This window comes from Schistocerca cancellata, chromosome 7 (genome assembly GCF_023864275.1).
Source record: "Schistocerca cancellata isolate TAMUIC-IGC-003103 chromosome 7, iqSchCanc2.1, whole genome shotgun sequence".
In the NCBI taxonomy this organism is placed as follows: domain Eukaryota; kingdom Metazoa; phylum Arthropoda; class Insecta; order Orthoptera; family Acrididae; genus Schistocerca; species Schistocerca cancellata.
In genome coordinates, this window is record NC_064632.1 from 549167052 (window position 1) to 549183013 (window position 15962).

Genomic DNA, 15962 nt, shown 5'->3' on the forward strand with positions numbered 1-15962 from the left:
ATGTACTGTGGAGACCTCACGCCCCACGTGTTGAGCAATTCGGCGGTACGTCCACCCGGCCTCCCGCATGCCCACTATACGCCCTCGCTCAAAGTCCGTCAACTGCACATACGGTTCACGACCACGCTGTCGCGGCATGCTACCAGTGTTAAAGACTGCGATGGAGCTCCGTATGCCACGGCAAACTGGCTGACGCTGACGGCGGCGGTGCACAAATGCTGCGCAGCTAGCGCCATTCGACGGCCAACACCGCGGTTCCTGGTGTGTCCGCTGTGCCGTGCGTGTGATCATTGCTTGTACAGCCCTCTCGCAGTGTCCGGAGCAAGTATGGTGGGTCTGACACACCGGTGTCAATGTGTTCTTTTTTCCCATTTCCAGGAGTGTATTTTGAGGACGATGAGGAGATGATTCACGAAGTGAAGCACTAGCTCCGCCACCAAGACAAGAATTTGTACCGCCAGGGGATACACGCCCTTCTTTCGTGCTGGAGGAAGACCATAGAGCAGGATGGAGATTACGTGGAAAAACAGGGTGTGTTGATAGAACTCCTGTCTTTCATGTATGTAATTCTCATTATGTTCAATAAAGATCTGTTGAAGAAAAAAAATGCGGTGGATTACTTTCTGGGCATCCCTCGTGTCCTCATACGTGCCGAGTTAGCTGACGTTTACTTGGAATTGTATGCCTTTTGTGACGCCACTTCTTTTTACTTTACTTTGGTTACGCATTGCCGAGCGTGGCCATGAAATAAGTTCTGTCGTATTGCGGGAACACGCTGCGACGCGAGTTAAGAAGAGGCGAGATTGCTCTTTGTGTCACAAGCAGTACTTGGGAGATGCGGTATTGTATTTCGTGCTTTCAATTAAAGCTTATATTTGATGGGTTTTGTATTAAACTTAAGCCCTGTCAACATCTCCTGTTTCAGAGGACCAGCAGATTGTGGAGCTCTGAGAAACGCGTCGACATTAGTGTGATTCGTTGCAGTAAAGTGACGGGAAACGTCATGCTAGCGGTTAAAGGATTTCGTATTTAGTTGTTTTCGTTTTATGTGTGTGTGAAATCTTTTGGGACTTGACTGCTAAGGTCCTCAGTCCCTAATCTTACACACTACTTAACCTAAATTATCCTAAGGACAGACACACACACACACCCATGCCCGAGAGAGGACTCGAACCTCCACCGGGACCAGCCGCACAGTCCATGACTGCAGCGCCTGAGACCGCTCGGCTAATCCCGCGCAGCTTCGTTTTGTGATTTCGGTGTCATGAAAGTGTGCCGTTTCAAGCCAACAGCAAATCGAAGATCAATCACAAACGTGTTCTTCGTAGAAGTTGTTGTAACTGCCAATTAATGTCAGTGATTAAAAAGTTCAGGACATCGTACTACAAAATATAGGGTTGTATGTCACAAAAGTTCTTGGTAGTGTACCGGATATATTTGGCGATGAAGTAATGTGTATAGGGTCCGTGTCTTGTTGTATCCAAAATATTTCTATTCGCTTTCGCAGTTTCTAAATGTTTCTAATTTTATAGTTAATGGTGGCAGTCGATACAGTTTTTAAACAAGTTGGTGGTTTAGTCAAGTTCTGGACAGTGTCTTTCCTCTGTCTGTGTTTTCTCGTGCTTTTCCATACCAGGGAGTAAGATGACGCTGGGAGCTTAAATTGAGTGTGTTCTATTTTAATCTTTATTACATTCGATATTCAGCACACCATGTACCTGCAACCACCTGTCATAAACATGGAAGGTCGTTGCATTGAATGAATGTGGGTGTAAATGCAAATGCACGCAGTTCATTGAATTAGGGTGGACTTAATTAGGTTAGCTTTTTAGCAGAGTCATGGAAACAGCAACTGCGTCAGCTGTCAAAGCTTGTCCGAGGCTCCACTCAGGCGGAATATGAGAGCGTAATCTGTGCAGGTTTCCGTAACGGTTGCGCTCTTTCACAAACACGCACGAGAGGCGCGTTCGTTCGAGTTCAGAGATTGAACGGATGGAAAATTTTGAGAACGAGCAAACAGGTGTCACGTCTCCTATCTTATGATTAGAGCCCTGTACCACTAAACTACTCTCCTTGTAAATCGGTCACTTCAGCCCGTCCAGGGTTTTTTCGTCTCTTTCGAGGTGTGACTTTTCTGTAAATTTAATTGGGGTTCCCGCAAGTGACAGTTTTTATTCAATTTCACGATAACGGGCAATAGAAAGTTTCCGTTGGAGGGCGTTGCTACAGCGCATATGCAACGTAGTGCGACTCCAGTGCCGGTACATAAGCCCCGACATGCGTGCAAGAGTTTAATTTGCCATTCGTAACTTTCCGATGTGCGTGCGGTAAATGTGGCAACGTGAACTACTGCGACGTTTCTGTGCCCAGACAGGAACAACGTACAGTAATTTTTTTTTTGTTGGTTGCCGAAGGACAAACACCGGTTGACACCCATCGGAGAATGAAGAATATGTATGGGGCAGCATGTCTGTCGAAAATCACCGCTTGGTAATGGTATACAAAGTTCTGCGCTCGTCACGATTCTACAAAAGACGCCGGTTGATCTGGGAGGTCAACCAACTCAAGTGGGGGTCACTCGATCAACTGCCCTATAGTCATGGCTCTCCCCAGTCATTAACCACGCATCCGATCCTTGAAAAACAGGCCCCCAAGGGGGCGATGATTCCTGTCGGACGAGGATGTCCAGCTGACAATTAGGGACTTCTTCACGCAGCAGGACACAGTGTTTTAGCAAACAAGTATTTCAACCTGGTGCATTGGTGGATTGATTGCCTCAGTGCTCACGAAGACTTTTCCTGATTGGAATTCCGATTCTAAGCTGCACGGCCTTCGAATGGATACTTTTCGATCGCCCCATACAAATTCAGATGGGAGAGATTTTCTTCTTTACCAGTCATGATTCACTTCATGTATCATGGTTCCGATATTTTTGACGACTCGACTGTGGCTATAAGATGGTGAATACCCTAGAGTGAGATTTTCCCTCTGCAGCCTCAAACTATATCATGACAAAGGATGTGGAGTAAACTACCTGAAAAAATACAATAACCAGCCTTTTTTTATGGGGTTTTCCTAATGTCAATACGTGCTGCCGACTTTCAGAAATCACCTCTAATATATTTCTGTCTTCATCAACACTTTCTTGACTGCATTTTGAAAGCTGAAATTCCCTTTTACTCTGCGACTTGCAGCCATATTTCGTATTTATATGCCTACCACATGATAGCTGGACACGGGTTGCAGCATGCTGAAGTACAGTGTGACAGTTATTGCAATTACTGAACCATACGGCAAAAAACATAAATTAGTTGCAAACTACAGCGTGCACACACTTTATTTAACACGTAAGCGTCACTACAAATATCGGATTTAGCTTATGTCATGTTCGATATGACTGGTTCAAATGTCTCTGAGCACTATGAGACTTAACATCTCTGATCATCAGTCCCCTAGAACTTAGAACTACTTAAACCTAACTAACCTAAGTACATCACACACATCCTTGCCCGCGGCAGGATTCGAACCTGCGACCGTAGCGGTCGAGCGGTTCCAGACTGCAGCCCCCAGAACCGCTCGGCCACTCCGGCCGGCTGCCTGCCAACATCGGCGTTGATGTGGCGTAGACGAATACCGAAATCTGCATGACCAGCTGAAGTGTAGGAACATCGATGTTGTCGATGACCTCCTGAATGGCTGTTTTCAACTCAGCAATGGTTTTGGGGTTATTGCTGTACACCTTGTCTTGAGTATAGCTCCACAAAAAGGAGCCGCATGTGTTCACATCCGAAGAATATGGCGACCAATCGGGGCACATGCCACTGGCCTCCGGGTACCCCCGGCAGAATGCGGCCCCCAAAGTGCTCTTCCAGGACATCGAACACTCTGCTGCTCCGATGGGGTCGAGCTTCTTCTTGCGTTAAGCAAATCTTGTCGAAATCAGGGTCTGTATGGATAATGGAGGTGGTATCGTCTTGTAAGTAGGCTGTTTAGGTTCTTATATTGGTAACGCCACCGCCACGTAGCGCTCTGTATGAAAATCAGTGGCTGTGCTGTGTGCAGTCTGTGGCTGGGTGGCATTGTTGGAATTTGCTATTGTAGTGATGGGCAGTTGGCTGTTAACAGCGCGTAGCGTTGCGCAGTTGGAGGTGAGCCGCCAGCAGTGGTGGATGTGGGGAGAGAAATGGCGGAGTTTTGAGAGCGGATGATCTGGACGTGTGTCCATCAGAGACAGTAAATTTGTAAGACTGGATGTCATGAACTGCTATATACATTATGACTTTTGAACACTATTGAGGCAAATACATTATTTGTTCTCTATTAAAATCTTTCATTTGCTAACTATGCCTATCAGTGGTTAGTGCCTTCAGTAGTTTGAATCTTTTATTTAGCTGGCAGTAGTGGCTCTCGCTGTATTGCAGTAGTTCGAATAACGAAGGTTTTTGGTGAGGTAAGTGATTTGTGAAAGGTATAGGTTAATGTTAGTCAGGGCCATTCTTTTGTAGGGATTTTTGAAAGTCAGATTGCGTTGCGCTAAAAGTATTGTGTGTCACTTTAGTGAATGTTTGAGTACGTTCAGTTTTGCTCAGCTGTTTGAAAAGCAAACAATGTAATAGGTTTATCAGCACAGTAATTCATAAATTTTTCTAAGGGGACGTTTCAACGTAAACGTCACTACAGATATCGGATGTAGCTTATGTCATGTTCGATATACCTGCCGTCATCGGCGTTGATGTGGCGCGGACGAATAGCGAAATTCTGCATGACCCGCTGATGTGTCGGAACATCAATGTGGTCGATGACCTCCTGAATGTCTGTTTTAAACTCAGCAATGGTTTTGGGGTTATTGCTGTACACTTTGTCTTGCATAAAGCTCCACAAATAGGAGCCGCATGTGTTCAGATCCGGAGAATATGGCGGCCAATCAAGGCCCATGCCAGTGGCCTCCGGGTACCCCAGAGCCAGAATGCTGCCCCCAAAGTGCTCTTCCAGGACATCGAACACTCTCCTGCTTCGATGGGGTCGAGCTGCTCCTTGCATGAAGCACATCTTGTCGAAATCACGGTCACTTTGGATAATGGAGGTGATATCGTCTTCCAAAACCTTCACGTGCCGTTCGGCAGTTACCGTGCCATCAAGGAATACTGCACCGATTATTCCGTGACCGGACATTACACACCATACAGTCACCCGATGAGGGTGAAGAGACGTCTCGATCGCGAAATGCGGATTCTCAGTCCCCGAAATGCGCCAATTTTCCTTATTGACGAACCCATCCAAATGAAAGTGGGCTTCGCGCATACTAATCAAATGGCTCTGAGCACTATGGGACTCAACATCTTAGGTCATAAGTCCCCTAGAACACAGAACTACTTAAACCTAACTAACCTAAGGACATCACACACACCCATGCCCGAGGCAGGATTCGAACCTGCGACCGTAGGAGTCCCGCGGTTCCGGACTGCATACTAATCCCCATCATGTCCAGTGGCCAACCATGTAGTTTTAACGTACTAACGCAAACCGTTCAGAAGTTCAGTAATTGTCACCTTGCACTTATCTCGGCGCCGGAAAAAGCAAGAGGGGAAATATGATTGGTCAGACTAAGATTAGAATATGCTAAGCTGGCTGTAGAGCATGCGGCTGTAGGAGTTACGAAGAGTTGAAGAGACTAGCAGAATATGCTACAAATACAGCACCATTCTTATCCCTCATCTATGAGAGATCATTTTAAAGGCGGAAAGTTCCCCGGGACTGGAAGAAAGCCCAGATCATAGCAATCTATAAAAAGCGTAGAAAATCGGATGCACACAATTACCGGCCAATTTCACTGACATCCATTTGTTGTAGAATCATGGAACATATTTGTGTTCGGACATAATGGCCTTTTCAGACTCTGAGAAGCTCATCTGCAGAAACCAACCACGGTTTTGGGAAACAGCGGTCATGAGAGACACAGCTGCCCCTCTTTGTGCAAGATACACAACAGGCTCTAGATATCGGCTACCAGGTTGATGCCATATTTCTCGACTTTCGAAAGGCGTTCGACTCAGTTCCACACTGTCGCTTGCTCCAAAAAGTGCGCGCATACGGTCTATCCGATGACATATGCGATTATATAGAAATTTTCCTAACAGACAGCGAGCAGTATGCCGTCCTGAACGGGGTGACTTCTACAGAAACAAGCGTAACTTCAGGTGTGCCCCAGGGCAGCGTAACAGCTCCTCTGATTTTTACGATTTACATAAACGATCTGGTTGATGGTATTGACAGCGGCCTTAGACTGTTTGCCGATGATGCTGTAGTCTACAGGAAAGTAGTATCACACGAAAGTTGTGAACAAATCAATGAGGATTTGCAGAAAATAAGTGCGTGGTGTAGTGACTGGCAGTTATCTCTCAATATTAGTAAGTGTAACCTACTGCGTATAACAAGGCGAAAAACCCCATTAATGAATGTGTACAAAATAAATGATCAGTCTTTGGAAGCGGTAACATGAATTCAAGTGGTCCAAATGGCTCTGGGCACTATGGGACTTAACAGCTGTGGTCAGCAGTCCCCCAGAACTTAGAACTACTTAAACCTAACTAACCTAAGGACATCACACGTATCCATGCCCGAGGCAGGTAACATCAGTCAAATATCTGGGTGTGACTATTCGAAATGATCTCAAACGGAATGATTAGATTACACAACTAACGGGTAAGGCTAACTCTTGATTGCGGTTTATTGGTAGGATCCTGAAGCGATGCAGTTCTTCGCCAAAGGAAATATCTTACAATACGTTAGTTCGTCCAGTCTTAAAGTATTGTTCGTCTGTATGGGACCCTTATCAGTTGGGTCTGATTCAAGAGGTTGAGAAGGGCCAAAGAAGAGCGCCAAGATTCGTGACTAGTACATTTAGCCATCGCGAGAGCGTTACAAATGTCATAGAAAGTCTGAAGTGTGACAAACTTGCAGATATACGGCGCGCTAAACGGAAGGGGCTGCTCACTAAATTTCAAAATCCGATCTTCGCCGAGAATGTAGAGCATATATTATTACCACCAACTTTCAAATCGCGTAATGATCATCATTCAAACATAAGGGAAATAACAGCTCGTACTGACACGTTCAGACAGTAGTTTTCGCGAGTGGAACAGCGGGGGGGAATATGACTTCGGCGCGAATTCTGCCCTACGCCACACACCGTTTGGTGGCTAGCGGAGTATGTATGTAGATATGTAGGTGTAGGTAGAAGGAGTACACCATCAAACCAGTCAAAAGACTTACGACTTAAAAGTGTTGTAATAAAAGGCGGCCTCTTGTTTATGAAGACTCCTCTTAGGGTACCCCGCAGCCAGCAGCTGTTAACTACACTCCTGGAAATTGAAATAAGAACACCGTGAATTCATTGTCCCAGGAAGGGGAAACTTTATTGACACATTCCTGGGGTCAGATACATCACATGATCACACTGACAGAACCACAGGCACATAGACACAGGCAACAGAGCATGCACAATGTCGGCACTAGTACAGTGTATATCCACCTTTCGCAGCAATGCAGGCTGCTATTCTCCCATGGAGACGATCGTAGTGATGCTAGATGTAGTCCTGTGGAACGGCTTGCCATGCCATTTCCACCTGGCGCCTCAGTTGGACCAGCGTTCGTGCTGGACGTGCAGACCGCGTGAGACGACGCTTCATCCAGTCCCAAACATGCTCAATGGGGGACAGATCCGGAGATCTTGCTGGCCAGGGTAGTTGACTTACACCTTCTAGAGCACGTTGGGTGGCACGGGATACATGCGGACGTGCATTGTCCTGTTGGAACAGCAAGTTCCCTTGCCGGTCTAGGAATGGTAGAACGATGGGTTCGATGACGGTTTGGATGTACCGTGCACTATTCAGTGTCCCCTCGACGATCAACAGTGGTGTACGGCCAGTGTAGGAGATCGCTCCCCACACCATGATGCCGGGTGTTGGCCCTGTGTGCCTCGGTCGTATGCAGTCCTGATTGTGGCGCTCACCTGCACGGCGCCAAACACGCATACGACCATCATTGGCACCAAGGCAGAAGCGACTCTCATCGCTGAAGACGACACGTCTCCATTCGTCCCTCCATTCACGCCTGACGCGACACCACTGGAGGCGGGCTGCACGATGTTGGGGCGTGAGCGGAAGACGGCCTAACGGTGTGCGGGACCGTAGCCCAGCTTCATGGAGACGGTTGCGAATGGTCCTCGCCGATACCCCAGGAGCAACAGTGTCCCTAATTTGCTGGGAAGTGGTGGTGCGGTCCCCTACGGCACTGCGTAGGATCCTACTGTCTTGGCGTGCATCCGTGCGTCGCTGCGGTCCGGTCCCAGGTCGACGGGCACGTGCACCTTCCGCCGACCACTGGCGACAACATCGATGTACTGTGGAGACCTCACGCCCCACATGTTGAGCAATTCGGCGGTACGTCCACCCGGCCTCCCGCATGCCCACTATACGCCCTCGCTCAAAGTCCGTCAACTGCACATACGGTTCACGTCCACGCTGTCGCGGCATGCTACCAGTGTTAAAGACTGCGATGGAGCTCCGTATGCCACGGCAAACTGGCTGACACTGACGGCGGCGGTGCACAAATGCTGCGCAGCTAGCCCCATTCGACGGCCAACACCGCGGTTCCTGGTGTGTCCGCTGTGCCGTGCGTGTGATCATTGCTTGTACAGCCCTCTCGCAGTGTCCGGAGCAAGTATGGTGGGTCTGACACACCGGTGTCAATGTGTTCTTTTTTCCATTTCCAGGGGTTATGAGTGCGTTGTGCAGACCGAGGTCTGTTGTCACTAGCGGTAGTGGCCACGGCTGCGCGAGAGACACGTGGAGCGCCCCACATCTGCATTCCGACTAGCGCGACACGGCGCATGCGCGTCGGCACAGACCTAACTCGGTTTGTCTTGCTTATAAAAGTAAACAGCGCTAGCAAAAACTGCTGGGGGCTCGCGATTATTTTGCTCGCGAACGGAGACGCTAAGTTGATTTCAGAAGCGGGACGTGCGCAGCATACGGCGTAACTCCCCAGACCTCGCCGCCTCTCCGCTCCGCCATCTTCTCGTCTGCAGCGAACACTTGCTGGCGCAGTACTGGACAGACTCCTGCCCTACTTTACATACGGAGAACTAAACTGGGTCTCTCTGTTGTCCCTCCACGCCGTAAAGTAGTTTCAGTCGTCAGTCCGAATTCTGTCTTGATGTACACTCCGCGGTAGTGTCCCTCGTACAAGTCTCATCATCTCTGCATAACTCCTGCATGCAACATTCATTTGGACAACTTCTGCAGCCAACATCCATTTCATCCTACTTACTGTATTCAAGCTTCATCTTCCTACACGCTTTCTACCTCCAATTGCTTCTTCCTTTCCCAAATTAACTATTTCGTGATAACCATGAAACGTCCCCTTAGAACAATTTATACAAGACTGTGCTTAAACTGACACACAATATTTTTTAGCGCAATGCAATCTGACTTTCAAAAATCCCTACTAAAGAATGGCCCTGACTAACATTAACCTATACGTTTCACGAATCACGTACCTCACAAATATCTTGGTTACTCGAACTACTGCAATACAGCGAGCGCCACTAGTGCCAGCTAAATAAAAGATTCAAACTACGGAAGGCACTAACTACTGATAGGCATAGTTAGCAAATGAAAGACTTAAATAGAGAACAAACAATGTATTTACCTCAATAGTGTCCAAAATTCATAATGTATATAGCAGTTCATGATATACAGTGTTACAAATTTCAAAACTCCGCCATCTCTCTCCTCACATCCACCACCGCTGGCGGCTCACCTCCAACTGCGCAACGCTACGCGCTGTTCACATCCAGCTGCCGCTGCCCAACACTACAATGGCAGACAACAATGAAAAACTAGCCACAGACTACACACAGCACAGCCAGTGATTTTCGTACAGAGCGTTACATAACGTTGCCAATAAGAAAACATAAACAGCCTACTTACATAGCCCCCATGCTCCCCACAAAAATTTTACAAATTGTTTTGGGCAGTGGCCAATACAGATTTGAAAAATTTTTCATAATTACAATAACAAACATATCAAATTCACACACTTATTAATACAATGTTGGTCAAAAGCTAAAATTTTCTCACAGTCCATAAAGACAGTCCTGATCATTCATCACAGTAAAACTGCAGTGTTTTTCTCAAAGTCTGAGCAGTAAAAGAAAATGCACACGGAAGTAGTGGATTTCCATGCAGTCTTGAAGACGTAGTGTTGTCCTTCCAATGGAAAGACAGTGCTGACTCTTGACATGCTGACAGGTAATGGGCCACAACAGAGCAAACCCACAGCAGAGTCATTCGACGCTTCACTGGCTGTGCTGTGTGCAGTCTGTGGTTTTCATATAGAGCGCTACATAACGTTACCAATAAGAAAACATAAACATCCTACTTACAACCATACTTAACAATCATATACAAACGTTCACTCGGCGAAAGATCCGTACCCAAAGACTGGAAAGTTGCACAGATCACACCAATATTCACAAAAGGTGGTAGTAGTAGTAGTAGTAGTAGTAGTAGTAATCCACTAAATTGCGGGCCCAAATCATTAACGTCGATATGCAGCAGTATTTTGGAACATACATTGTGTTCGAACATTATGAATTACCTCGAAGAGAACGGCCTACTAATATACAGTCAACACGGATTTAGGAAACAGTGTTCTTGTGAAACAGAACCTGCTATTCACACGCACGATGTGTTGAGTGATATTCACACGGGATTTAAAATTGATCTCTTATTTCTTGATTTCCAGTAGGCTTTTGTCATTGTACCACACAAACGGCTTGTACTGAAATTGTGTGCATATGGAAACTTGTCTGTTACGTGACTGGATTCCTCATCGCTTCCTTACATAAGGTTCGTTCCTGAAAGCTACTAAGTATAATTTGATGCGACGATTTGCATTTCGGCTTGTGTTTTCCTTACGTGATAATTCCATTTGATATTGCTAACATTTGTACATCGAAGCATTTGCTTGAGTTGAGCGACTCCGAATGTGCCTCAGTGATATTTTAGTCATAGAGTTCTACGTCGTTCCTTTCGTCACTTGCAAAATTTTATTCTCAACGTTTTGAGCAAGTTGCCAATCTTCTGGAATTATCAAGATATGACTGTATATTTGTGCAGCTTTAGTGTGACATAACTTCATTACAGATAACTATATCGTTTGTAAAAGGTTTCGCGTTACTACTGATATTGTCCACAAGGTCATAAATATGTTACACCAACAGCAAGGGACGCATCACGCTTCCCTGGGGTGCAACTGAAGCAGCCGGCCGGGGTGTCCGAGCGGTTCTAGGCGCTACAGTCTGGAACCGCGTGACCGCTACGGTCACAGGTTCGAATCCTGCCTCGGGCATGGATGTGTGTGATGTCCTTAGGTTAGTTAGGTTTAAGTAGTTCTAAGTTCTAGGGGACTAATGACCTCAGATGTTAAGTCCCATAGTGCTCAGAACCATCTGAAATTTTTTGCAGCTGAAGCTACTTCTACATCTGTAGGTTACTATGCATCCACTGAAACGTGCTTCATTCTCCCTCAGTCGTGTTATGAACTACGCATGGTTCCTTTGCGACTATACTTTCGCTAATAACCGTATACATAATACTGAGAAAGATGCTTTTTGGAAGTTATGAAATACTGCCATGATCTATAGCTTTCAGAATGCCAGTATGTCATGCGAAAAAATGCAAACATGACCGATGTTTTCGGAATCCATGCTGGTTGGAATGGAAGAGTTTAAGGTACTTCGTTACATTTGCACTGGGGATATGTTCTCATCTACACGCCATCTCTCTCTACATCCCCCCCATCTCTCTCTCTTTCTTTCCTCCCCCCCCCCATCTCTCTCTCTCTCTTTCTTCCCTCTCCCCCCTGTCTCTCTCCCTTCCCTCTCCCCCCATCTCTATCTCTTCCTTCCCTCCACCCCAATCTCTCTCTCTCTTCCTTCCTTCTCCCCCCCGTCTCTCTCCCTCTTGCATTCCTCTCCCCCGTCTATCTCTCTTCCTCCCCTCTCCCCCCTCACTCTCTCTTCCTCCCCTCTCCCCCGTCTCTCTCTCTCTTCCTCCCCTCTACCACGTCTCTCTCTCTCCCCTCCCCCCCGTCTCTCTTCCTCCCCTCTCCCACCATCTCTCTCTCTCTTTCTCCCCTCTCCCCCGTCTCTCTCTCTCTTCCTCCCCTCTCCCCCGTCTCTCTCTCTCTTCCTCCCCTCTCCCCCGTCTCTCTCTCTCTTTCTCCCCTCTCCCCCCGTCTCTCTCTCTTCCTCCCCTCTCCCCCATCTCTCTCTCTTACTCCCCTGTCCCCCCGCCTCTCTCTCTTCCCCACCCCCTCTCCCCCTGTCTTTCTCTATCTCTCGCTCTTTTGTCTTTTTTTTCATTTTCTGAGTGGATTATAAGCCCAGTCCTTACATCGCTGGGAAACAGTCAGCATTTATAAACTAGGACCACTCGCCATCCCATATGTTCACAATGTTTTTCATACAGAAATTAAAAGTTTGTTTCATCATTCTCATTATACACAATTTCTGTACGTTAAAAGCACTGAATTACAATTAAAACATTACGGTAATATAAAACAAATATTTACGTGAAAGCTCGCGAAGCTGTACCGTAAATGTGTACAGTTTTTCCTACCTCATCGTACCATCACTTTGCCATCTGAACATGAACAAGCTCACCGACTCATAAAAGTGACCTCTAGGTACAGGCACGCACCCTCTCTGCCGCTCACTTGGCAACTATAGGTACACTGACGGCGCTGTGTTCGCACAGTTGCCTCTGTTCCTAAATAAGTCAGAGCTTGGTGTGCAAGTGTAATAGCATCCCCGTTAAGGAACGAGAAAACGCACCACCTGTAGATGAACGAGGAATAAACGATGAGCTGCTAAAAAATTCAGAACTGGGCGCAGCAGATATCTGACTGTTGCTCAGTTGATGTTGCTGCTGGTGGGAAGCAATGCATACTTAAGCAGCGTTACAGCAGTAAACAGTAAGACAGGAAATGTAATTCAGTAAATAATGAATCAGAACGATTTGAAATGAAAGTCTGAGTAAGCCAACGATACTGCCTCTCACCGCTTCCGTTTGACCGTATCCAGGACAGTTAACACGAGAATCATAGGCAGAAACCTGTCATCAAAATATCTCAAGCGGAATCACGCTTATCTAAAGCATGGGCTTAATTTCGACTCTTAGCTGTCGCTTATAGTGTAGAATTTTTCGCGCAGAAATCTGACATTCCACTCATAAAAAAATACAACAATAAAATGTAGAGTTGCAAATACAGGGTTATTACAAATGATTGAAGCGATTTCACAGCTCTACAATAACTTTATTATTTGAGATATTTTCACAATGCTTTGCACACACATACAAGAACTCAAAAAGTTTTTTAGGCATTCACAAATGTTTGATACGTGCCCCTTTAGTGATTCGGCAGACATCAAGCCGATAATCAAGTTCCTCCCACACTCGGAGCAGCATGTTCCCATCAATGAGTTCGAAAGCATCGTTGATGCGAGCTCGCAGTTCTGGCACGTTTCTTGGTAGAGGAGGTTTAAACACTGAATCTTTCACATAACCCCACAGAAAGAAATCGCATGGGGTTAAGTCGGGAGAGCGTGGAGGCCATGACGTGAATTGCTGATCATGATCTCCACCACGACCGATCCATCGGTTTTCCAATCTCCTGTTTAAGAAATGCCGAACATCATGATGGAAGTGCGGTGGAGCACCATCCCGTTGAAAGATGAATTCGGCGCTGTCGGTTTCCAGTTGTGGCATGAGCCAATTTTCCGCGGGCTACGCGTGAAACTTGCCCGCACGCGTTTAACCGTTTCTTCGCTCACTGCAAGCCGACCCGTTGATTTCCCCTTACAGAGGCATCCAGAAGCTTTAAACTGCGCATACCATCGCCAAATGGAGTTAGCAGTTGGTGGATCTTTGTTGAACTTCGTCCTGAAGTGTCGTTGCACTTTATGACTGACTGATGTGAGTGCATTTCAAGCACGACATACGCTTTCTCGGCTCCTGTCGCCATTTTGTCTCACTGCGCTCTCGAGCGCTCTGACGGCAGAAACCCGAAGTGCGGCTTCAGCCGAACAAAACTTTATGAGTTTTTCTACGTATCTGTAGTGTGTCGTGACCATATGTCAATGAATGGAGCTACAGTGAATTTATGAAATCGCTTCAATCATTTGTAATAGCCCTGTATGTTTTCAAATGGGAAAATATGTGAACATGGGCGAAAATGGTTCAACCAGGACAACGAAGACAGTGTGATACCAAAAGAACACAATAGATCTGAAGATTAGGTGCAGTTCTCGCCCCGATTTCAACCAGAAGGCAACAGCCGAAGAGAGAGTCAGAAAGATGGGCACAGTATTCAGAATATGCTAGAACGCAGTCCAAATTGAATTCTTTATCGCACCAAGTTCAGATACTGCTGAAGTGGCTCTTGAATGTTTATACGTACTAGAGAACATCATATAGGATTAAAAAGTTATCACCAGATTAGTTTACATCGCCCTTGAGATCAAACAAGCAGTTATATGAAGAGTTCGAGAAACTCTCAGACATAACAAATAAATGGAGGAATTAAAACAATGAAACCAGCAAGGGCTGTACGTAAGGTATTGACTTACTAGGAGAACTGAAAGATTCAAGCCTCATGGGTGCAAGAAGTAAATCAGTATCTAGGTATCTGAAGAAGAATAAAAAATGACAGAAAAGGTCAGAGCATAAAGAACGGGAGTGGTGGTTCTGTCCGATGAGATAATGAGAACTACAAGAATAGTATTCTCGCAAGATTCAAATGCTAATAAGATTGGTGTTAGAGATTAGTAGACTTCTCATGGCTAAGATTGCACTCATTGCCTGTGACTGTCCGCTTTTTGTCCAATTTTGATTCCAAGGTAGCGGAATGCCTTCATGCTTATACTTCGTTGTTGCCGATTCTGATGATGCGTTTATCGCTATCATACCTGCTACTCCACATTCTTTAGTCTTTCTTCTGATTCCTCTAAACTCACAGTGTGTGCTAATAGTGTTGTTCATTTCATCAACAAGTCCCGTAATTCTTCCTCACTTTCGATAATGATAGCAATCTAGTCAGTGATTTATATTTGCTGTCCACCCTGGATTTTAAACTCACTCTTGAACCTCCGTTTTATTTCCGTCATTTTTCCTTCAGCGTATAGAATGAGTAGTAGAAGTGAAACATTACATCCCTTCCCTTACACTTTTTTCAATCCGATCACTTCGTTCTTGCTCTTCGATCCTTACTTTTATGTCTTTGTTTATGTACGTGTTGTACGTTATCCACTTTCCCCTGCAAATAATTACCTAGAATTTAGAGGACCTTGAACCATTTTATATTGTCGAATGCTTTTTGTAGATAGACAGATCACAAGGAGGTTTCATGATTTTTTTAAAATCTTGCTTCCATTATCAAACGTGACATCTGAACTGCCTCCTTTCCTAAAGCTAAACTGAGCCTCATCTAACAGCTTCTTAATTGTACTTTCCATTCTTCTGTCTATTATCGTTGAGCATCCACTGTTAAGGCGACTATGGGGTAGTTCTGGCACTTACCCGGTCTTGCTATCTTCGGGATTGTGTGAATGATACTTTTCCTAAAACGTAATGGCATATCTACAGATTTACAGATTGAACAGTCGTTTTGTTGCTATTTCTCCTCTCCCCTCCTCCCCCCCCCCCTCCCCAAATGAATTTCTGAAATGATCGACGTCTCCCTCATATTTGATGGCATATCTTCTAAAGCTTTGTTGAACTAAATCTGTCATAGGTCTTCTGTATCGACTTCCATTTCTTCTTCTGTCGCATCATGTTCTCCGTATTAGTGGCCTCCAGTGTAGGATCTCCATCGATCCACTCGCTTCTTTTCCTTTT